Below are 22,438 nucleotides of genomic sequence, written 5' to 3'. Positions count from 1 at the left end.
AGTCTCAGGTATTCCTTTACAGCATTGCAAAATGAACTAACGTAGCAGCCAACATATTTCTTCTTTTAGTAATGGGTAAAGGATAAGGTAAAAACTACCAATGTCAGCACTAACGGAGAGAAGAAGAGGCAGACTAGGCGCATGAGGCAGAATGTGGTCAAGGGCTTACGTGTTCCAACTATGTTTAGCATGAGGACCAGCCCTGGGCAAAGGTTCTGATGCTGAGCTTAGCACTGAGCTTTACAGAGTACTCCACAAATATTTGTTGAATGAATCGATCACTTACCTGCCCACCACCCATGCCTATCAACAGTTACCTCTGGTCCTCTCTGCTGGCTTAGAGAGCTGTCCTGTTCTACCACAGCCTTAGTAGTGCCCTCTAGGGATAGTGCCACAATTACATCTAAGGTTCTTTCACTTTTCTTGAAGTTCACCTAACATAGTAAGTTATTTCTTCTCCAGGTCTCAGCATGTGGGAATTCCTGCTCTTCACCCCTCAACCCCATTCCTTCACATGGCTTACCTTTAAATATCCTTTACATCTCACCAATGTGCTGCTACTTCCTTCAAAAAGTCTTTCCCCAAGTGCCTCCTCCCTGCCTCAGACTGGGTTAGATGGTTTGTGTTGGATCAAGAAAGAAGACACCTTATCCAGCTCTCTTTAGAACCGCTCATTTCATGCATATATATAAAGTCAGCCAAAACTCTTACATACCACATCACACAAATAATTATTTACTAAGTGCATTCCTATTATATCTTTGGGGTCTTACGATAATCCTGGGAATAGGTATTATTATTTCCATTTCTTTCTTTCTTTTCTTTTTCTTTTATTTATTTATTTACTTTTTGAGACAGAGTCTTGCTATGTCGCCCAGGCTCGAGTGCAGTGGCACGATCTCGGCTCACTGCAACCTCCACCTCCCGGGTTCAAGAGATTCTCCTGCCTCAGCCTCCTGAGTAGCTGGGATTACAGGCATGAGCCCCAATGCCCAGCTAATTTTTGTGTATTTTGTAGAGACGGGGTTTCACCATGTTGACCAGGCTGGTCTTGAACTCTTGATCTCAGGTGATCCACCCGCCTCAGCCTCTCAAAATATTGGGTTACAGGCATGAGCCACCGCACCTGGCAATTATTTCCATTTCAGAGATGAGGAAACTGAGGCTCTGAGATGTTAGTGACCCACCAAAGGTCACAGAGCAAGTAAGCCAGAGAGCCAAAGAGGAAAAGCCACGTCTCCTGATGCGGAAAACTGTGTTCTCATTTCATGGGGTAGGGCTGCAGTATTCACAGGGGTGAGGATGGAGGTGCTGAATGGGCTCAGAAGTTGTGTGGTGACAAATGGCCTAAACTAGGAGATCATGGGGGGCTCTCCCCTCTTCTCTCTATGCAACCCTGCAGAGCCCTTGAAACAAGAAGAAGCACAGCTTTATTTCTCTGGTCCAATTCTTTCTCCCCCTCCCTGGGCCATGAGTGGAGCATATTATAAACCTCTCTGTTTGAGATCAACATTCCTATTTACCTGGCAATCATGTACAATAAGACTCTAAAAGCATTTGCTGGTAAGGGTTCTAAATAAAACAGACTAAATGGAGAGGAAAGCAAATGAGGTAGCAGGATGGCAGCTGGAAATCCTGCCCCTGTGCACTCCCAGCTCCTACCAAGTCTGCTGCATCAGTCCCTTCGCCGGGCCACAGAGAACATCCCTGGGTCAACTGGGCAGTCGTGGAAGTGGCTCTCAGCTGCCTGCTGAGCCTTCTCCAACTTCTCAAAATCCAAGCCTGTCTCCTGCAGGGGCTCCTGCAGAAATTCCTCTCTAGGGGCAGTGTGGAGAACCTCCTGTCCCCTGCCATGTAGAAGCTGGTCTCAAAGCCTCTGCTTGCGGCATATGGTCCCTGGGTTGAAGCAGGGTCCCAAGTTGGCACAAGGTGTCTTGGCAGGTACCCAGGGTGGGTAGGGGGCGGGGGCAGCCTGAAACCACAGGGAGAAAACGAGGCAGTTGGCCAGGGGCAGGACTGCAGGTTTCAGAGGCCATTCTTTCCAAATGTCACATGTAAGCACATTTGAGTAGCTTTCGTTAAACACTCCTCCTTTTCAGCCCACTTCTCTCTGGAAAGAAGGAAATGAAAAGAGTGGCCAGCTGGGTCAAGCTTACCTCATGGGACATATAGATCACTCCTGGTCATTTTCTGCGTCTCATACACACACTTGCAGGATAACAGAATATTCTAACCCTAATCTTAACTGTAAACCTACCCCTAACATATACACAACTCACAGGATATCAGAATATTCTAACCCTAACCATAACCATAACCCCTGTACACTCACAAGATATCAGAATATTCTAACCCTAACCCTAACCCATACACACACTCACAAGATATCAGAATATTCTAACACAAAACCTAACCATAACCCTAACCCCAACACATACACACACTCACAGAATCTCAGAATATGAGAATCAGGTCACTCCTTTTACAGATGAAGACACTGAGTCCTGGAGACGCAGTCATGACATCAGCTATTGGCACGGGCAAGCCTAGGGCCCGCCAACCCTGCAGTTAGTGCTCTTTCCACTTGCCAGCATTCTCTCTGCAATGTGCTTCTGACAATCAGCCCGTTCTTTCTCTGCCTGGTCCATGACTTAAAACAAGTCAGGAAAGTGCAAAGGGAAATGGAAAGTCTGCCTGGAACCAGCAGAGCAAAACTATTAACACAAAGTGAGCTTGGTAGATGTTGTTGAGGACATCCAGTACCTCCATCATCTTTCCCTCTCAGTGTCTCCTGGCTACACACTCCACTCAGTTGTCACATTATCTTCTTAAATACCTATTATAGGCTATGAGGCTCATTCATACTGAGGTATGAATAAGGACTAGCACTTAAAGGGTTACTCTTTACAGCTCTTCAATAGTATATTATAAATGTCATTGTCTTAAGCAAAAGGAAGAAGGACCTAATGAACAACTTCAACCTTCTTACTTAACTAGGGTGTGGGGTATTTTGGGAGTGAAGATGCTATGGCGGACTTTCCTGGTGCCTGAAATTACACAAGGTAAGTAAATTCTATTCTGCCTCAAAGTTAGATTGGTCTTAATTCCATTCCCAACTCCAATCCCAGCGATGGCCTTCTCTGTGTTTCCCTCTTCCCAGCAGTGAAAGGTCACCTCAGGAGACCCAGAGAAAGGTTCCACAGGTTTGGGGTCAAAAGTCTGGAGGTTGCAATTGGAACAACAGGAACACTGACCAGTCAGAACGGTTGCCTGCCATCAAAAGCCAGCTGACTGTCATCCTGCCTGTTATGCATATGCTTGGGCTCAGATCTTGGCATCTGGGACAGTTTCTTTCTGGCTCCAGGCTTGTCTCTAGCCATCTACTTTGGTTCCCTCCTTCGGGCTTTATAGAACTCACTCTTCTTTTCTTCTTCCTGCAGTTCCACTGACATCCTTCTTTCTTAGTCTCCATCTTTCTTGCCATTTCTACATGAGCCCCACAGAAAATTCTTAGTTCAGAGAGCCACATGAAGCTCTGGCATCCTCAAGGTGCAAAAACAAACACCGAACTCCTTGCCTGATCCCTTCAAGCTCACATACATATTTTACCACTGGAGACCAGTCAAATGACTGCAGCCTCTGTCTCTGCTACCTGTTCAGCTCCAGGCCATTCTTGTCCACGTACTTGGAGGCAATGGTCTCCTAGAAAGACTCCCAGGCAGAGAGGAGCTGATAATGGTGGCCTCAGGGCCAATGCCAATTAGTCACTTTCCTATCAGCCCACCTGCTTTAGAACAAGAATATTTCTAAATCGTCAGTACCAAAGCATGGCTCTGAGGTTCACCTTTCCCAAAAGGTTCTACTTTCTCTAAACTTCTTAGAGAGACATGCTTGTTTGGGGTGTAGAGAGTCAACCACTTGGGAATGCAAACTCTAAGATTTGGAATTTTATCTGCACTAACAGCCTTAGACACAACTGAGCACAGTCCCCAGCACTGAGCAGGGATGGTTTGGGTAGGAGGGGAGTGTTAGGAGCAGGAAGGCACTGAGGGGTGGGGCAGCAACTAGTAGAGAACAAGCTTTGTCACTTCAACTGCCAATCGACCACTGTAAATTACCTGTTCAGAGATAACTGGTCACATTCATGAGGACACTGGCTTTCCTATTCCAAGTGTTCTTCACTGAAATGCTGTATGGCCCCGCTGAGACCATCTGTAACATGGTCTCAAACTTTTTTTTTTTTTTTTTTTTTTTGAGATGAAGTCTCACTCTGTTGCCCAGGCTGGAGGGCAATGGAATGATCTCAGCTCACTGCAACCTTCAACTCCTGAGCTCAAGTGATTCTCCTGCTTCAGCCTCCCAAGTAGCTGGGATTACAGGCATGTGCCACCATACCTGGCTAATTTTTGTAATTTTAGTAGAGACAGGGTTTCACCATGTTGGCCAGGCTGGACTCGAGCTCCTGACCTCAGGTGATCCGCCCACCTTGGCCTCCCAAAGTGCTGGGATTACAGGCATGAGCCACCGCGCCCAGCCTTAAACATTTATTAAGCATCAACTGTGTTATAAGACTCTTACTTGGCAGCATGGGGACTAAAATGAGAATATAGGGTCCGCACACAAAACTCTCGGTCTCTTATTCCTGTCTTGCCTTCTCTCCAGCTAGGGAGAGACTGGGTTGACACAAAATATCAATATCATTTGGACTCTGGCAAGGGGCTTCCAAAATGAACAAGGCAGTGAGGAGAGAAAACGAGCTGAATCTGTTATAATTCCTCCTCCGGCCCAGCCTCTAACCTCTTGTTCAGCAAGAAGCACCTCTCGCCATCTGCCTAAGCTGGAAGCTTTCACCCTCTTATCCCTGAGCTATAACTGGTCTTTAAATGTCTTCAGATGGCAGAGCACCTGGAAATCTTGGTTCTTTTTGTAGAACAACAGGAAATAGTCATCTCTTTAATTCTAATACACAAATTATGAACAATTTTGCCAGCAGGAAACATACCACACTACAGTAGTCAGGTCCACAGGCAATATAAAATCAGAGGCACATACATGCAGATCCAGGAGATCACAGAAACACAGGCTATTGAACTTAGCATGCTCATTCACTCCTGGGTTCTGCTGCTACTCTTCATTTGCTCCCTGCTCATTTGTTTTATCCGTAGGGTACAGTGGCAGATAGGTTGAGGCAGGCATCAGAGGTTTAAGAAAAGTTTATGGCAGAAAAATTGTAAGTGGGAAAAGTCTATCTAGTGGGTTATTTTTTCTCCTGTTAATCATGAAAAGATACCCATTATTTGATTTCAACGGTCTACCTGGCTAGTACCATTGTTTCCCTAGGAGCAAATCTGGAAGCCATCCACAATGATGTTTTCATGAGCCACAGTGGTGACAGGGCAGAGCAGTCAAGGCCACCCCGCAGGTGGAGAGAGACTTCCTACTTTCCAATGCCTTCGCAGCTTCACTCAAGACCATCAAAGATACAGCTCTTAGACTTTATGGGGGCAGGAAATCTCAACCTCAGAAACCTCAGAGACTTTGAGGGTCTCCCACCATGGACCATGTATCAAGTGGAACTAAAATTTTCCCGTAGGGCAGGTCCACACACTCTGAAGGTCCAAAGTGTCTGTCAGTTACCTGGTGGCTCTCGCCCACCTCCCTCTCTAACCCTGCCCCAGGGTTGAAGTAGAGCTGCACCTGATTTAAAGTTTTCACAGCTACCCTGAGCACCCACAGACCTCCCGCAAGGTTGAAGGAGATCAGCATCTGACTTAATCATGTCATTGTAGTCCTTCCACAGGAAATGGAGGAATCCATTTCCCAAAAGATTCCGGCTGGATTTGAAGTAGTCCAGGCGGGCTATGGACTCACAATCCACCCAAAAGATGTCAGGTGCTGTGGATTCCTGAAGAGTCATGGAGGGCAGGGAGTTTGTCCAGGAAGGAGCAAACCATCTGATCCCCTGGGCCCTTCTTGATGGAGTTCAGACTCAGTAACCATCCCCCCAACCCCAGCTCCACCTCTAGACATTTAGGTGAAGAATTGAACAGCCAATGAAGGAAGTTTCCTGAACCTTCCTCTCCCAGGTATTCACCTCTGTCACAGCCACCTCTCCCTCCTTCCAGTTCCTTCTCTGCACAGATGCCCCCCTCAACCAGCCCCCAGGCTTTTCAGCGGCTTAGGGTTTCCCATCTCTTCTGCTCCACTGTACTGCACTCTCTTCTACAGTGGGTTTTTAAGTAGCATACCTAATTAATTTTTAAACAAAATCTCCTGTGAACCCCCAGGAGCTGTGAGATACTAGGATGAAGATGTCTTCATTGGGTTTTAGTCTTTAGTGTTTTCAGCTCCCGAACACAACACCCTGGTTTCTGTCCCAGACCACTGAGTGAATGCTGATAATTCATAAACTAGGGAACACAGGAAGAAGAACAGGTTTAGATGAGGGTGAAGAGGATGACATGATGAGAAATGAGAAGTTTCATTTGGAGCATGCTTGGCTTGAGGCTAAAAAATGGAATCTAACCCAGATGCAGGTCAAAAACTCACAGAGAGACCTGAGCTGGAGCCACAGATGCAGTGGGGATAAGTGTGCAAAAAGTACCTGCTCTATAACTGCACTGAATTTCTTCTTCAAGTCCCCATTCAAATGGGTAGTAGACATTCAATCTCAGTCATTTAGAGGCTCCCGTCACTGGGGCTGGGGTGGGTGGTACTTAGTGCCAGACATGAGGGCTAACATTTTTCCCTACTACTGGCACCTACTGAGATTATATTGTATAATTTGGTCTGAGATCACAGATTTTAAAAGGTTGCAACATCCCCTTTACCCAGTCTCAATATCTTTCTCCCTTTTAAAACAAATTTCCCTCTCTCTTCTATTCCCATTCTCTACTTTTATGGACTGAATTGTGCCTGCCTCCCTGCCCACTCCCAAAATTCATATGTTGAACCCCTTGGCCCCAATATGACTACCGTGTTTGGAGATAGAGCCTTTACAAAGGTAATTAGGAGCCGAGCACGGTGGTTCATGCCTGTAATCCCAGCACTTTGGAAGGCTGAGGCAGGTGGATCACTTGAGGTTAGGAGTTAAAGACCAGCCTGGTCAACATGGTGAAACCCTGTCTCTACTAAAAAAATACAAAAACTAGCAGGGTGTGGTGGTGCACGCTTGTGATCCCAGCTACTCGGGAGGCTGAGACAGGAGAATTGCTTGAACCTGAGAGGCAAAGGTTGCAGTGAACTGAGATCATGCCACTGCACTCCAGCCTGGGCAACAGAGCGAGACAAAAAAAAAAAGAACTAAACAAAAAGGTAACTAGGGTTATATGAGGTCATAGAATAGGGCCCTAATCCAGTAGGATTACTCTCCTTATCAGAAGAGGGAAACACACACAGAGAAAAGGCCATAGGAGGACACAGTGAGAAGGTGGCCATCTGCAAGCCAAGGAGAGAGACCTCACCAGAAACTAACCCTACTGGCAACTTGATCTTGGACTTCCAGCCTCCAGAACAGTGAGAAATTCTGTTGTTGAAGCCGCCCAGTCTGTGGTCTTTTTTTATGGCAACACTAACAAACTCATACACTCACCGGGGAGTAAGGGAAATCACTCTCCCTTTGCTTACGATACTCTGGGCTGTGAAACAACCATCAAAGCATTGCTTCTGCTCCAGCACCACGTTGAGAATAGAGATGAGTCTGGGGTCTTGACACTTTCTAGGCTATGCCCAGGGAAAGGGCACGGGTTTCCTCTGTTCACACGTTCCTAAGTAAATGAGAATATAGAAGATATTAAAATATAATTAATAATTCAAATCTAGTTAATTCACTATTGAATGCTCTAATCTAAAAATAGAAAATATAACTTCTTTTCAAGGTACCCATGGAATATTCACAAAAACTGACTATATAAAAAGCCTCAAAGAAATTGTTTAAATTCTCAAAAGGTAGAAATAATACAAAATATTCTCTGATCAAATTGCAACAAAATAAATATTCATTACAAAAACAAAAGACTCTACCACGCAGAAATTTTAAATTTTTCTCTTAAACATTTTTGGACCAAAGGAGAAACCAAAAAAATTGAAAATCATCTAGAATTTTTTAAACTGTACACATAAGAATCTATAGGACACCAAGAAGACGAAAATCTATGACCTTAATTACTTATATTAATAACAGAAGATAATACATGAATTAAATATCTAAATCAAGAAGTTAAAAAAGAATAACAAGTACATTCAAATAACATGCAATGACAAAATTAATAAAGATAAAAGCCGACGCTAGTAAATGAATAAAGTGATGAGTACAGAAGCCAGATTGTAGTGATGGAGTGAGCTGGAGGTGAGAGGGTGGTGAGGAAGTGCAGACAGAAAATGCAAACAACACCTCTGAAAGCTTGGCTGTGAAAGGGAAGAAAGATAGGGCAGTAGCTAAAAGTGGATGAGCCTCTGATAGAGAAACACTAAATATTTTGACAGTGGAGGAAAGGCAAGGACAGATGCCAATACAAGTCAAATTTATAAGGGATGAGTAGAAAACTGAGCTGAAAATGATGTTTTTCCTGAAAATAATGAATAGGGAGGTGCAGGTGTTTGAGATTTGGACAAGAACCCTATGGAAAACAGAAGGCAAAAACTAGGGAAATACAGAATCATCAGGGATTCTTGAGGGCCCAGATAACTTGACAGGAATTCAGTCTGCCCAGAAGTTGGATTTTCTGCAGTGTGCTGAGACGTCTTGGTGCAGAAGAGAAAATATTGCATTGAGGTAAGGTTGAGATTTTTCTGGCAAGGAGAACAGAAGTTAAATGGGTAAGAAAGATAGAAGAGAAAGTCTTCACTGCATTTATCCAAAATACATTAATTAAGAAGCTATTATGTAAGATAATAGGTTGATGTATAAGAGCACAGAGTCTGGAGCTAAACTGCCTAGATTCAAAATATGGCTCTAGCACTTACAAAATGTGTCCATGGACAAGTTATTTAGTCTCGTTTAGCCCCAGCTTTTTTTTAAAATGTGTGAAAACACAAGGATAATAATCTACCTCTTAGAGTTGGTGAAAGGATTAAATGAACTAATTCAAATTTAAAAATCAGAACAGAAATTTTTCTTCTGGCCATGACAGAGTAACAATTACTGGAATTGCCTTTCACCATAAACAACTACAAAACTGGACAAAACCGGACAAAACCTATGACACAGCTGCTTTCAGATTCCCAGGTAGCATGCCCACAAATTCTGATTCAGGAGGTCTAAGGCAGGGAACCAGCTGTTTCAGGTTTTTTTTTTTTTTTTTTTTTTTTTTTTTTTTGAGACGGAGTCTCGCTCTGTCATCCAGGCTGGAGTGCAGTGGCGTGATCTCGGCTAACTGCACACTCTGCCTCCCAGGTTCACGCCATTCTCCTGCCTCAGCCTCCCGAGTAGCTGGGACTACAGGTGCTTGCCATCATGCCCGGCTAATTTTTTGTGTTTTAGTAGAGACGGGGTTTCACCGTGTTAGCCAGGATGGTCTCGATCTCCTGACCTCATGATCCGCCCGCCTTGTCTTCCCAAAGTGCTGGGATTACAGGCGTGAGCCACAGCACCTGGCCTGTTTCAGTATATTTTTAAGCAATCATAAGCTTGGTTGCACGGCTGGTTTGGGAACCATGGTAAATCCCATGTGTGGAGGCTGACCCTCTCCTAACAAGCTCCAGAGGATGCAAGATAAAGAGGGAACTTTGTGAACAAATGGGAGGACTGTACAGATGTTCTGCCTAGCTGGGAGAGGCTGGAAAAGGGACTAAAACAAGAGGTACAATTAGCTCATCTGTGAGGTTCCCTTCAGTTGTCACACTAGGGACCCTGTAAGAGGAAATAAGGCCACTGTTGATCTTGTAGCTCCCAAGTGTCTCAGAAAGGTCAGCGATGTCGCCACTCCACTGGCCTAAAGCTGGATTAACCAGATGACTCTGCTCCACAAGGTCTCTTCAGATCATTTCCTCCTTTTACTCCTACTACCCAGCCCCATTTCAGGCCCTCATCATCTCATAACTGAATAGTTAATAATAATCACCCCTTTCTACAACAAGTTAACAGCATGGGGAAAATGAAACAAGAGAATTAACAAATTGATGCAGTATGTGGGTATGATTTGGCTCTTAATTCAAATAAATCAACTTTAAAAAGTTATTTTTGAAGCAATCAGGAAAATCTGAATACAGACTGAGTGAGGATATGGAGGAACCATTCCTAATTTTGGAAAGATATAAATGGCACTGAGGTTAAATGAGAAAAATTCATTTTGAAAAATGCGTGAATTAGAGTATGTCGTGGTGAAACAACATGATGTCTGGGATTTTCTTTAAAATATTTCAGGAGAAACAAAAGACAGGAAAAAGAAATGAAAGACAGAAAAGGAACAAAAGACAGAAGAATAGATGAAGCAAGTGTGGCAAAATCTGGATGATGTTGAATCGGGGTGATGGGTATTATGTGGGGTTCATCATATTATTCTATTTTTATGTATGTTTGAAATATACATAATTCATTAAAAATATTAAAATATTTTTAACAACAAACTAAAACAGTGACTGGCATACAATAAGTATTATGTAGGTATTGGTATTTGTAGTCATAACAATTGTGTGGCAAGCACAGTTTATAACATCAAGGATATGGTGGGAGACAATGCCCTGGCTGTTCCAGGGTCCACATGCAGGAGACTAGGACATGAACCGTGACAAGTAAACAAATAAACAAGATCATATCAAGCAGTGGTAAATGCTAGGAAAAACAAATTTTATTTTTATTTATTTATTTGAGATGGAGTCTTGCTCTGTCACCCAGGCTAGAGTGCAGTGGCATGATCTTGGCCAACTGCAACCTCTGCCACCTGGATTCAAGCGATTCTCTTGCCTCAGCCTCCTGAGTAGCTGGGATTACAGGTGTGCACCACCACGCCCAGCTAATTCTTGTGTTTTTAGTAGAGATGGGATTTCACCATGTTGGCCAGGCTGGTCTCGAACTCCTGACCTCAGGTGATTTGCCTACCTTGGCCTCCCAAAGTGCTGGGATTACAGGTGTGAGTCACCATGCCCAGCTGAAAACAAACTTTAGATGGTATGGTTTCTCAGTCTATTTTCTCTTGTTATAACTAAATATCATTTTTCAAAGAATAAAAGTTTATTCAGCTCATGGTTTTGGAGGCTAGGAAGTCCGAGGGCATGGCACCAGCATCTGGTGTGGGCCTTTATGCTGTGTCATCACATGGCGAAAGAATTGCATGGCAAGACGGAGCAAGCAAGCCAGAGAGAGCTTGTTTTCCTAACAAAGCCACTATCAAGATAAGAAACCTACTCCTATGATATTAATCCATTCATGAGGGCAGAGGAATTAAGTTTCCAACACATAAACTTCTGGGGGACACATTCAAACCATAGCAGATGGTCAGGTAAGACCCCACTGAGAGGCAATATTTGAGCTGAGACCCAAATTATATGTGAAGGAGGCAGCCATGCAAAGATATGGAGTGGGATTAGGGATGGGGGTGGGCAAGGAGCTCTTGGCAGTGGGAACAGCACATGCAAAGGCCTGTCCCGTTCTGGAAACAAATGAATCACAGTGAGGCTGGGTATAGAGGTGGGAAAAGAGTGGAAGAAGATGGTCAGAAAGGTAGACAGTGGCAGGTTTATTTAGAGCCCTTTGCTGGCAGAAGAAGAGCAAGATAGCTAGTTAGAAAGAGCCCTGTGATAGGCATAAGTAAAACATTTAGGAAAACTCTTGAGTGCAACAACTTAAAAGGTAGACTAAGCCAAGTATATACTAAGCCTATAGCTCTAAGGGAAACAGCAAGGTGGGGTGGGGGACATAATATTAGTATGGGTTGATTGCTCCTCAGTGTTTGTAGCAAGGTATTACTATGAAGAGATGTGTTCAGGTAATAACTGACAATTTACCAAGAAGAAATGAATGTAAGTAGGAGGAATCCAAAAATTTGGGTTTTCTTGGATATAGGAAAGCTAACTGCTTCTGGACCCTAAATTACAGGAATGAAACTGGAAAAGGCTTCAAGGATTAAAGGCTCACTATTAAAAATTCTCTTACAAAGAGACTCAGTACTGTGACAAACATCAGATTAAAGGTGTTGCTTTTCCCACCCAAGCTGACTCTCAGATGACCCCAAGGTAACCACCAGGAAGTTGACAAGGAGACTTGGAGGTGCAGAATAATAATAATAATAATAATAATAATAATAATAATAATAATAACAAATTGGACAACTAAGTCGAGGAAAGAACTTTAATCGTGGTTAATGGGTTACTGGCATAAGAAATCGATTGGAAGCAAATACAGCCAAAGGCTATTTTTGGAGAAATTGAATTGCCAAAAGTCCATGAACCTGGCCTGATAATGTCTTTGACTCTCAAAGCTTAAAACCACAGTTAGTCTCCCAAACTTGCACAAGCAAGAATTGGGCTGGTCCTGAAAGCCACACCGTCCCAAGGCAGACGCAATCCCAGGACTCACTTCAAACGTGGCCAGGGAACAGTTAAGGAATAATCTCCCAGAGGTACACCCTAAAAGCAACAGAAATAGATGAGACATCAGGGTCGGGGAGAATGTAGCTAGACAAAGTAAAAGCATCAAGGAACTTTTCAGAGACTGTCTAATATAGAGAGCTCCAGCAGAAGAAGATGATAGGGTGAGCCAACAAGACTGAGAAGCAGCAGCCAGTGAGGGGAGGGAAACCAGAAGTGTTTCCAAAAGGAGCAAGTCAGTTATGTGGAAAGCTGTTGGGAGAGCAAGGAAGATAAAGCCAGCTGTGATATTGTGAAATATATATTTGGCCTTCGTCCCTGTCTCTTGGCGCACAACTCCTAAAATCCTTGAAATCTTCAAAGTGATTTTATGTTAAAAAGTGTCTTTTCATATGCGAATGAGTTTACTGGGGGGCTGGCAGCCCATAGGTAGCTTCAGGATGGGAGCTGGTTGCTGGAAAGACCAAGGCAGGATTAGAGGGTTGGGACTTTCACCCCCACCCTGCAACATCCAGGGAGGGAAGAGGGGCTGAAGGTTGAGTTGATTTCCAATGGCCAGTAACCTAATCAATCATGCCTACATAATGAAGCTTCCATAAAAACCCAAAAGGACAGGGTTCAGAGAGCTTCCAGACCGCCGCATCCCTGGAAGTTCCTGGAGAGTGGCACACCCAGGGAGGGCATGGAAGTGCCAAGCCCCTTCCCATACCTCGCCCTATGCATCTCTTCAACTGTATCCTTTGTAATATCTTTTATAGTAAATAGGTAAATGTAGATGTTTCCCTGAGTTCAGTGAACCACTCTAGCAAATTAATCAAACCCAATGAGGAGGTTGTGGGAACCCTGATATATAGCCGGTCATCATCAGAAGCACGGGTCAAACAACCTGGAGCTTGTGATTGGCATTGGAAGTGGGAGACGCTTTTGTGGGACTGAACCCTTAACCTGTGGGATCTGATGCTATCTCCAGGTAGGTAGTGTTGGAATGGAATTGAGTTAGAGGGCACCCAGCTGGTGTCAGCTACTGGAGGAGTGCTTGCTTGGTGTGTGGGGAGAAGCCCCCTACATTAGGTGTCAGAAGCTGTGTGTGACTATGTTGTGAGAAGGTGGCAGGAGGAAACTGAGTCTGTTAATCCTATATTTTCAGATCAGCAAAGAAGCCATTGCATTTTGCATGGTGGAACTACTAGTGAACTTGAAAAGACAATTTTAAAGGAATAACAGAGATAAAACTCAAATTGGAAACTGTTGTAAGAAAAAGGAAGGAAGATAGTGTCTGCAGACAGCTCTCTAGAATTTTGCTCTTCCAAGGAAGAGAGAAGTATGGGTGGAAGCTAAAGGGGGATGTGGGCTCAAGGAAAGGTTTGCTAAAATGGGAGGTGTTCTATGCTGATGTGAATAATCAGGAAGAGATGGGGAAATTGATGTAGCAAAGAGAAGACAAGCACAGGAGCAAAGGGCTTGGAAAGACTGAGAGGATATGATCCAGAGCCCAAGAGGAGGAGCTGACTTTAATAGGAGGATGGACACATAGTCCATTAGAAACAGGAAGCCCATGTCACTCTGGGTCTCACTTTATCAGGCTTGTCAGTGGCAGGGATTAAAGATGGGCCCTGTCTCCTGAAGGCAGGCAGAGAACCAGGCAGGAAGGCATGATATGGGAGACCCATGCTGCTGCCTGTGAACCGGATGATCTAATGTTATGCTGTTCTTGGTGTAACCAAAATGGAGGTTCAGTCGCTTGCCACTTGTAGAGTTCAACTAACAAGAGGTCTGGTATAAAGACACTGACTTTATTCCAAAGTTTAGCTTAGGGGAGGAAGTCCAGGCTTCTGCATTTAAGGCTAGCACTTCACTTTTGGGGCAGAAAGTCAGGACTTTTAAAGGGGGACTTGGTTTGAATGGCATACAGGGGAGGGAGCGAGCAGGTGTGGGGTCTACGTGGTTTGTGCGTTATCTACCAGGTGGTTGAACTGGTGCCATCATGGGCAGAGCTAGGTTATAAAGTGGCCGTGATTTTGAGATACTCTTCAGGTGGGAAAGAGTTTTGTAATGGGCACCCTTCAGGTTGTAAATAATTAACTGCTGTCTCTTGACGTAAGCTCCTGGTAGGAGAGAGATCGGCTCTGGAGCTGCTAAGTAAGCACACAGTCAGATAAGCTTGCCCAGAAGGGAGTGTCTGGTGAAGAGAAGGTAAAGGTTATAATCATTTCTAAAGAGCTAAGTAGGAAGCAGGGAACAGGAGAAAGGAGAAAAGAGAAAAGAAAATAATCGTAACTGTAAAAAATTAACTTTTTTTCTCTTAGAAACAGGGGGGTACACAGTTTCACTGGTGCTTGTTTTCTTTTGCCGTCCTTGAGACTTCAGAGAAATCTAATTTAAATATTCCAGGCTGGTCTCAGCTGTGGATAATTCAGGAAAAGAATTCAGCTGGTCTCAGCTGTGGAGAATTCAGGAAAAGAATTCAGCTGGTCTCAGCTGTGGAGAATTCAGGAAAAGGTCAAGTACCCATGCTTGGGATGGGGGTGAAGGAGGAACGGTAATCGGCAGATTTCTGAGAGCAAGGTGAGTATTCCTCAAGTTGAGCTGGTGAGGGCCAGTGTCCCCACCTCCCCTGCCATTTGTGACTCCCTCCTTCCCAAATGGAGAGTTATTAGGGAAGATCTTTCCCTTACCTTGTCCACTGGACGAGCTGTCATGATGCACTTCCTCTTTCCCTCCAGCTCGTGTCACTAGAAGCTCACTCTATGCTGAAGACCACACTGGTTGGAGTGAAGGGGAAACAAAGTGAAATGCTGCTGCTTTAAAAAGTGCTGACAGATGATAGGGAGCCAAGGGTATGTGTTTCTCTGAGGATCTCTATAGTTGGCTCTATAGTAGAGTCCTAGAGTCCTAGAATCCTAGAAGTTTCGTGTTGGAGGGGTTTTCCAAACCATTTAGTTGCATCCATCTGAGATGGCTGGAAGCGCACAGAGGCAAGGAGAGTGAAAAGATGGCCTGTCCTAAGATCACTTCCAATCAAATCATCTGTAGGCCCAGAGTGCAGGGGTTGGCTGGTCAACTGGTTCTGAGAGCCGGAAGTGGGGTATGGAGGGTTTAGGGCAGGTACCAGGCTCACTCACTGCATTAAAAGGGCAGTTCGACAGAAAACCAAACACCGCATGTTCTCACTTATAAGTGGGAGCTGAACAATGAGAACACATGGACACGTGGAGGGGAACACCACACACTGGGGCCTGTGTTGGGTTGGGAGGTGAAAGGGAGAGCATCAGGAAGAATAGCTAACAAATGCGGGGCTTAATAACTAGGTGATGGGATGATCTGTGCAGCAAACCACCAGGGCGCATGTTTGCCTATGGAACAAACCTGCACATCTGGCAAATGTACCCCTGAACTTAAAAGCTGAAGATTAAAAATAAAATGTAAAAAGGGCAGTTGGATTTAAAGGCAGGAGCTGACTTTAGCGACCCTCCATTATGGGTTTTCTAGGCTTTCAGAAGGTTCAGGACCTCAGGAAGTAAGAGTTTGTCCCATTGCCCTGCAGCCTCTTACTGTCACGTCCCAGGGTCTCAGTGACGCAGCCCTAGAGGCACTCTGGGTTCCTTCTGCAAACTGTTCGAGGCCTGCCTGCTTCTTTCCCAGTCACAAAGCTTTCGAGAAGCTGAATTCCATCTGAGATTGATCTCCCCTCAGTGCAAGATGGGGCCTCGCGTATCCCTGGGTTCAGGGCTGACTGACGTCAGCTTCCCATTCAGCTTTTTAGGGATGGGAGGAGTTGGATTTGATATGGCCAGTTGGTGGATAGGAGAAGAAAAGTCAGGAAAGAAATATTGACTCAGGAAGACTTCTGGAAAGGCCCAGCTGAACACTGCCCCCCAACCCCAAGTAGTTTAAAGCGTTTCTTCTCTGGCACAAATCTGGACCACATTCCCTCCTTACTCAGCCCTACCCTGACCTGGGATAGCAGGCAACCCAAAGGAACCATGGCAGCTTTTTGTTTGTTTGTTTGTTTGTTTTGAGACGGAGTTTCGCTCTTATCGCCCAGGCTGGAGTGCAATGGCGCCATCTCGGCTCACCACAACCTCCATCTCCCGGGTTCAAGCGATTCTCCTGCCTCAGCCTCCCAGTAGCTGGGATTACAGGCATGCACCACCACACCCGGCTAATTTTTTTTATTTTTATTTTTAGTACAGACAGGGTTTCTCCATGTCGGTCACACTGGTCTCAAACTCCCGACTTCAGGTGATCCACCCGCCTTGGCCTCCCAAAGTGCTGGGATTACAGATGTGAGCCTCCAGGCCTGGCGGAACCAAAAGGCAGCTTTTTTTTTTTTTTTTTGAGACGGAGTCTCGCTCTGTCGCCCAGGTAGTGCAGTGGCGCGATCTCGGCTCACTGCAAACTCCGCCTCCCGGGTTCACGCCATTCTCCTGCCTCAGCCTCCCCAGCGCTGGGACTGCAGGCACCCACCACCACACCCGGCTAATTTTTTTTGTATTTTTAGTAGAGACGGGGTTTCACTGCGTTAGCCAGGATGGTCTCGATCTCCTGACCTCGTGATCCGCCTGCCTTGGCCTCCCAAAGTGCTGGGATTACAGGCGTGAGCCCCCGCACCCAGCCCCAAGGCAGCTTTTAAGGGGATGTGCAACCCCAGTTGCTTTCCAGGCGGCCTTAGCAGCAGAAGCGCCTGCAGTCAGTGCCCACTAGGTGGAGACAGAGTCCCGGAGATGCCGGCAGCAGCCTCACTCACTCCAGAAACCCAGGCTCCTGGGTCCCGGCTCCGTGGGCTCCTGTTCTGGAGATAAATGTCCAGGACCCCAGCTCCCCTTCCAGACCAGTCAGAGCCTGTCCCCATTGATAACTCACGTTTATAGCATCGTGGTGTTTAGAAAGCTGATTCACGTCGTTACTCTAGTCGGCTTCACAATCGTCCTGAGGATGGGTGGGCTAGGTATTTGCTGACCCCAGTCTTATGGTTGAGGAAGTGGGGCCTTCGGGAGCCTTTGAGATGCAGTGAAGGTCACGCGGTGCACAGCAGAGCTGGCCTCAAACACAGGTCCCCTCGACTGAATCCCAGATTCTGCCAAATCTCAGCTTCCCCTCTTCCTCTGGGGTGCACCGCACGGCAGCCACCAGCCACTATTTGGCATCGGAGTAGAGCCTGGGTGCTTGGTTCCGTGGGTCCGTATGCTGCACCCTGATGGGGCCCATCTGGTCTTCAGAGAACTGCTGTGCCCCAAGGCCAGGGCCCAGCTCTGCCTCAGGGGATTTGAGGGCACTCAGAGATCCAGGCAAGGACAGTGTTTATGGGCACTTCTGTACCCCAGAATGGGAGAACCGGCGGGGCTTGACCACACGGGAGCCCGGAGCGGGCCTCCTCTCCCCAGACATCCCAGGGTGTGTGAGTGCTGGAGGGAAGTGGGGATTGGCATCGAAGGTCTAACTTAGACCTGCTTGGTAAAGGCTGAGAATGAAGGAAAGGCTCTATTCCCAAAGTTGCCAGCAAATTCTGGACAAGCAGGTGAATGAGGCAGAAAAGCTGAAAGCAAAAAAGCAGTTTCAGTTCCACATAGGGAAGGGCTTCCTTTCTCGTGACAAGGGGTAGAAGTTATGGGAACACACAACAAAAATGGTCAAACCTGGCTGGGTGGGGACAAGCGGGGCGGCCATCTCCTCGATGGACAGCATGCCTGAGATACCGCCTACCAGCTATGGAGTCACAGCCTCAGTTTACCCATCTGTAAAATGAGGCCAGTGCTCAGCATCTCATCCCACAAGTGAAGGCTGAATGGCAGCATTCTGAGTGTGCTGTGAATAGCAGACCCCTCTGTTTGGTGAGCTGTTGTGTGTTGTGTGCTCCCACTCTGTCATACAGTCAGAATAAGAGGAGCCCCGTCGGGTCCCAGAGTAGGTATGGATGAAGTCAATGATTTCTCATGTTGTCTGGCCCTGGAGACTCAGTCAGGGTGGTGGGTAAGGGGGCCTTGTGCCAGGCTGCATCTCTGCACCCCGCCTCCCTGGGAAGACATGAGGGAACGGGTGCAGCCAGCCGGTGTACAGTTGGGAGCGGCTGAACGCAGCGTGGCTTTGCTATTAATGTAGTCAGTAAATAAATAAAGGAGGGCTTAAGCTTAGTGTACAGCAATCAGTTTAGAACTACAGGGTAATTAGCACTGCAGGGGGCTGCAGGGCGGCAGAGTCAGGTTTAAATGAGCGAGTTCACTTTCACTGAGGCACCCCCTGGGTGCAGAAAACGCAGCCGGGAGAGGAGCCTGCCCTCCTGCCAGCCCACGAGTGGAAGTGGGGATGGCGGCGAGGCTGGGCCTGAAACCACACAGAGAGCTGGGGGATGGACCTGCCCCCATGGGCCAAGGACCAGGTGTCTACATATGCAACCCCCCAGCCCCTCTCCTGCCCCCGCATCCTGCCCAGCAACACCCAGGCAGCTCCCAACTATGAAGCGCCACTGCACTGCTGCCTCCTGCTCCTTCCTCTGGCATGTGGCAGACACGGGTCAGGTGGTCTATGAATCGACATGAGCACAGGTGTGGGGATGCAGGAGCCCCCGACTGGGCCTCTGCCGTGTATGTACACGTGTCCTGGGGAGGTGCCCGAGTGGACATGTGATGTTTCTCCTTCCCTGCTCTCACGTGCCCCGACAACTGCAACATGAGCCCTGGAGTGCTAATTACCTCTCTGTTTCCCTCTTTCTCCCTCTCTTTCTTTCATCTATTTATACAACAAAGATTTACCGGGTGCCTGTCATGTGCCAGGCAGCATGAAGCTCTGGGAACACAAAGATAGACAACACACAATTCCTGACCTCAAGGAACTGACAGTCTGGTAATGGTGACAGTTAAGGAAACAGGTGACTAAATGGTACTATAGAGACTCTATGCCTAATTCAGCTTCAGGGGTCCAGGGAAGGCTTCCTGAGAGAAGGTTTGAGCTGAAAAGTGAATAAGGAGAAGCTGAGAGAGCCAGACAGAAGGGGTGTGTGTGTTTGTGTAGCTCTCAGAAGAGGAAACAGCACACGCACAGGCCCACAGAGGAATGGAGCTCGGTGTGGCCCAGAACACCCGTGGTCCCATCGGCTGGAGCACAGTAGGGGTTGGCCGAGGGGCTCAAGAGTGATCTTAAGACGAAGTTGGGTGCTGAGCAGGGGCTCTGTCACTCAGGGTGTCTTGGAACTTTGTTAAGGAGTTTGAATTCCATCCTCAGAGTACTGAGGAGTCACCAGGGACTCTCATCTAGGGAGCGACATGATGCAATTTGCATTTTTGGAAAATCGCTCTGGGCAGCAAGCAAAGCAGAGGATGGAAGCGAGAGAGGGTCTGGGCTGAAGCAGGGCACTGAGGCCAGTCATCTTCAGATCCCCAGTCCCCTCCCTTCCTGGTGCCAGGGGAGTGAGGGGCTCCCACATGGGAAGCCTGGCCGTGCTGAGTGGAGGGAGGCGGCCTTGGTCTTGGCTTCCCTTATGCCTCTTCTCACGGGCTGCAACTTGCCTGAGTCTTCAGCAAACCTCTGCTGGTGCCGGGCCTCAGCTCTCCACCTTCGTCAGGAGAGGAGTTCCTCAGAGCCACTGGGAGGAGAGCTGCTAAGGCTGACATGACCCAAGCACCTCCTTGAACCCAGCCAAGACTACAGGGCATGCGGGGAGCTCCCGCTTAAGGTCCCTGGAGAGCGCCCTGCAGCCCCGCGGCGGCATCTTCCCAGCCCCTGCCTCAGTGCCTGTCCCCTCTTCTGACCCCAGCAATGTGCCCTCCTGGGAGTGTGTTCTGGAGGAGGTTGCCCACAATTGCCAGGGCTGGGGCAGAGGGCAGCAGCAGCAGCCGGGGCTGGCGGGGGGCAGCAGTGGGGCCGCCTGCCCCGGGAAGGGAGGAGAGGGGTTGAGTCAGGCCACGGAGGGAGCATTCTCAGGCTGGCCTGGCCAGGGCCCCTTTCTCTCCATGAGATCATATCTGGGTCAAAGAGCACGTAAAGCTGGCAGAGCTGTCGGTCACACAAAGCCCATTCAGCCCAGCCCCTATTCACTCACCTCCTCTCCCCCAGCGCCCGCGCCGCCGCGACCCCAGCACAGCGCCTAAGCCCCAGCTTTGATGTCCAAGAACAGAAAACGGCGATTAAATGTTGTTTTAAAGAGGGAGTGCTCACTGCCCTCCCATCTGTCAAGAGAAAGCTGAGGCCTGAGGGAGGGGAGGGGAGCTGGGGGAGGGGCGAGGAGGCGTGTGTGTCTGTGTGTGTGCGTGTGTGTGTGTCGGGGAGTTGGAGCAGAGTGTGGGGGTGAGGAAATAGGCAGGGGCCCAAGAAAAGCCAGGATCAGGATGGCTTGGGGGAATGGAGGCAACCGCTCAAAATCAAAACACAGAATTTTGGTTAAGTAAGGACTGGTTTCCCAGATGAGAAACATGTGGAGAGGGAAAATAAGGTGGGACAGAGAAACGAAAGCAAAAAGAAAGGAGAAAAGACAACAGATGAGGGAGAGAGGGGAGGAGTGGAAAGGAGAGAAAAAAGATTGGGAGAGAGGAAAAAGATGAGGGGCAGGACGGATGAAGAAAGCACAGTAGATGGCAAAGAGGGAGAGGAGAAAGCAAAGACAGAGAAGCAACTTCTAGGGGCTAGAAGCCCCCAGGCTGCACCTGTTCCTCCTCCTGGGAAGATTGTCCCGCGGTAGGGGTAGCTCCAGGTGGTTTCTGCTCAGCAACCCCAGGGTCAGACAGACCCGGCCCTTGGGCCCAGGAGAACAGGGTTAAAGGTAATCCTTCCAGTGCCACCCCTGGCAGGCCAGGCCTTGTTTGGCTCCCCAGGTGGGTGGCAGTGGCGCATGGGGTGATGGCTCCCCGCGACTCCTGGTGATGCTGGAGGCCAGGCCTGATGCTTGGTGTGGGTTTACCATACCGGAGTGACCCAGCACGACAATCACGGCTGTGATCCCTGCGTCTTGAGGAGGAGAGGGGTTATTTTGGTCAGAGACAGGCGTGAGGACGGCCTCAGGCAGAGGTGCTGAAGCACCATGTCTAGGATTGAGTGGCTTTGGTTTTACAGCTAAAGATAGGGCGATGCTTCCATCCCCGATAAGAGGAACGGGGAAAGGGCCAGAGAAGAGGGCTTGGCCCAGACACAGGGAGATGAGACAGGGAGGGAATCGTACCCATTGAGTGTTGTGGAAATCCTTTATTCCGTCCATGACAATGCAGAGCTTGCACGGCCGCCTCCCACCCATCCCCTCCCCTGCACAAGGCCACCTGCTCCAATCTCCTTTCTTAACAGCTCTTGGCTGCTACAGACGCAGGCAGGGACCTTTGATTGTGTGGAAGCTTCTTGTTGAGAAATTTCTGAAGCTTGCTTAGCCGCTAAGGAGTCAGTTGAAAATGTCTCTCTAAAGACTAAAGAAGACATGAGACCCCTGCTTTGAGAGCTCTGGAATAAAGGAACCTGGCCTAGTGTCAGGAGAGGTGGATGGAGTTCTGACTGCTGCTCACCAGCCGTGCAATCCTGAGCAAGTTATCCTAACACAGCCACAGATTCCGACTCAGCGGCCCGCTAGCATGGTAGCCCCAGGGCGGCCAGGGCTTGTCTGTTTTGTCCTTTGCTGTAATTCTCAGTGCCGACAACAGTAACTGGTACACGGTGGTCTTGCTGAATAAGTGAACAAGTGCCTACCTAGCACACTGTACCAAGGATCATACGATATTAACATATTTAACATTTTTTTAACTAAAAAGTATTAGAAAAATGTTATTCAGTGCATATGTGCCTTGTAAATGTGGCATAAAAGTGACACATAGATAAGTCTAAATATGTGTAATACAGAGCTTTCTTTTTCCCAGTCCCCACACAAAAATCTTAATTCCTCTACCATGTTCCCCACACAAGAAAAGGCAAAAAAAAAAAAAAAAAAAACCAAGTACTTCAA

General features: G+C 47.3%; 1 long non-coding RNA gene across 1 annotated transcript; it reads right to left on the bottom strand.

Annotated features, from left to right (window-relative positions):
* Window positions 1-2,003: 2,003 nt before the first annotated feature.
* On the bottom strand, window positions 2,004-20,639 carry LOC129007827 (uncharacterized). Its single transcript, XR_008492396.1, has 5 exons — window positions 20,561-20,639; window positions 17,389-18,061; window positions 15,201-15,287; window positions 7,592-7,766; window positions 2,004-2,110 (listed from the first exon to the last, which is right to left on the bottom strand). It is a non-coding gene; the product is annotated as an uncharacterized LOC129007827 (long non-coding RNA).
* Window positions 20,640-22,438: the final 1,799 nt, after the last annotated feature.

This window comes from Pongo pygmaeus, chromosome 9 (assembly GCF_028885625.2).
Source record: "Pongo pygmaeus isolate AG05252 chromosome 9, NHGRI_mPonPyg2-v2.0_pri, whole genome shotgun sequence".
Classification (NCBI taxonomy): Eukaryota; Metazoa; Chordata; class Mammalia; order Primates; family Hominidae; genus Pongo; species Pongo pygmaeus.
Note: the sequence above shows the minus strand (reverse complement) of the source record. Positions and strands in the feature narration are given on the sequence as shown.